Consider the following 2,345-nt stretch of genomic DNA (forward strand, 5'->3'; position numbering starts at 1 on the left):
TTCTTCCTTCCTTCCTTCCTTCCTTCCTTCCTTCCTTCTTCCTTCCTTCCTTCCTTTCTTCCTTCCTTCTCTTTTTTAAAATTTCTTTCAGCTTGTAGAACAGGGCTACATGTCAATAAAGAACTTTAAATGATCAAGTAGAAGGCTGCCATCTAATTTACTGGTCAACAGGTTCCTAAAACACACCATTCCTGGGAAAGATTTCCTTATTATGAGCACTTATAGAGGTGCTCTTATCTATAGTAACTTTATTGTTCTTATAAAACCCGTGCAACTTTGGGAAAGTTAGTTAACTGCCCTGTGCCTCCGCTCCTGCCGCTGCAGACGGGATGACTAAGAGCACTGCCTGCCTGGTTGCTGTGAGGGAAAGTGAGGAACCCCTGGGCCTCGTACAGCACTCCTGTGTGTGCACTCGTTCGGAGACCAGTAACTGCACCAGGCACCGTGGCCTCGAGGGCCGGCCGGGCTGGAAGGAAGGGCAGGCACAGCAGCCGGCGGCAGCCCCTGGCCTTCTGGGGGCACAGTCTTTGAATGCCACGTTCACAGCCGCCCCTCTGCTCACAGAGCATCAAGCCTCCGCCTTGGCCCCGGGGCCACAGCTTCCCCCTCAGGGAAGAGCCGCTGCTCTCCGTCTGCGCTGGGCACTGCACGCAGAGTGGCTGGGGCCTCAGGGGGAGAAGCAGGGCCCTCGGAGCAGCAGCCTGAGGGTGACAAGCTCTTTAGTGCCTGGACCTGAGTTAGCGACCCCCAACCGGTCCCCCCGCGAGACCACAGGTCACCTGAGATGTCCACAGAAGGCGGAAGCCTGGCTCCAGGGCCAGACTGGCCCCAGCTGGAGGGACCATCCACCTCCCAGGCAGGAGGGCCTGGTAAGCAAGTCAGGCCTCCCGCCTGGATGCAATTAGCTCTGGGCCGCTCTGGGAATCCGTATGCAAATGTTTCCATCATGCAACCTTAGCCGTTTTCCATAGCCATCATTTTGTATGAGGTTTTTTTTTAAAAAAAAAAAAAAAGAAAGAAAGAAAGAAGGAAGGAAAGAAACACCTCATGCAAGGATAGAAATATCTGAGACGAGGTGGCCTCTGCTGACCACCAGGTCACCATCGAGGGTCCTGGTCACAAACCACTGCTCATTAATCATCCTGACAGCAGCAATTACAACGCAGACATTCTAGAAAGGAACTTTCCATTTCCCTCTACATGTGCACCGATGAGGGAATGGTTAATTGGAAGCATTTCTGGAAAAACAAATACTATACTCCTGAATTCCCTTTACTTAGAATTGTAAGCAGGTATGTACTCCCTCCATCCATTCAATAAATATTTATAAGACATGGTATAGTGGGGGTGAGACACTTAAACAATGAGAGTTCAGGAATAAGAGTAGTAGAGAAAGCATTAAGCATTAACAGTAAAACATAACAAAAAAAATCCAAGACGTGTTCCCTGCTTGCAAGTGGCTTGCAACTTGGGGAAGATGTACTAAGTTCAAGTGAGAAAGTAAACGGCAACGTGAACCGGTGTGAGCCGTTCGGGGAACGCTCGGAGCAGCTCGGAGGCATTTAACAGTAAAACATTACAAAAAAAATTCAAGACGTGTTCCCTGCTTGCAAGTGGCTTGCAACTTCGGGAAGATGTACTAAGTTCAAGTGAGAAAGTAAATGGCAACATGAACCAGTGTGAGCCGTTCGGGGAACGCTCGGAGCAGCTCGGAGGAAGGAGTGGCACTCTCAGAGGGGGCAGGCCATCCGGGCTTGGAGATGCTGGGGTAACAAAGAGGAGAGGAAACCCCATTTAGAGAAGGTTTAATTTATTAGGAGAATCGGCTGCTTTTAAAGAAGGACTTTCTCATGAATGGACTGGGTGGCAAGTGAAAAGAGAAGAAAGGCTGTGTGATGAAGGGGCAGGCCTGAGCAGCTAAGGCTTGGGATGGGCAAACCGGCTCTGTCTGGGCCTCAGCAGCAAGAGTTCTTAAGGGGAGGGTTGTCACTCATGGGACTCCGTTTCCATGACTTCAAATCGTAATGTCCACGTCAGGTTTCCGATTATTTGGGAACAGCATCTGTCTGCATACATTGGGTCAGACGTCTGCCCTCAACTATGGCCAAGAGACGGTGCCAGGGGCCCTTCTGTCCATCAGGACAGCCCCTAACGAAGGGGGCATGTTTGTGATCCAGGCAACCACGAGAGGGAGCTATTGTAAGTAAATACGCATCAGGTGGCAGGCGCTTTGCTATGTGGTGACCTCCTGGCTCTGCAGTTGAGCCCGTTCCCTGTGAAATGGAAATCAGGAAGACCGCAGCAGGGAAGGGGCAAACCTGAAATATGGCTTTAACAAGAGCATT

Source organism: Myotis brandtii, unplaced genomic scaffold (assembly GCF_000412655.1).
Source record: "Myotis brandtii unplaced genomic scaffold, ASM41265v1 scaffold415, whole genome shotgun sequence".
Classification (NCBI taxonomy): domain Eukaryota; kingdom Metazoa; phylum Chordata; class Mammalia; order Chiroptera; family Vespertilionidae; genus Myotis; species Myotis brandtii.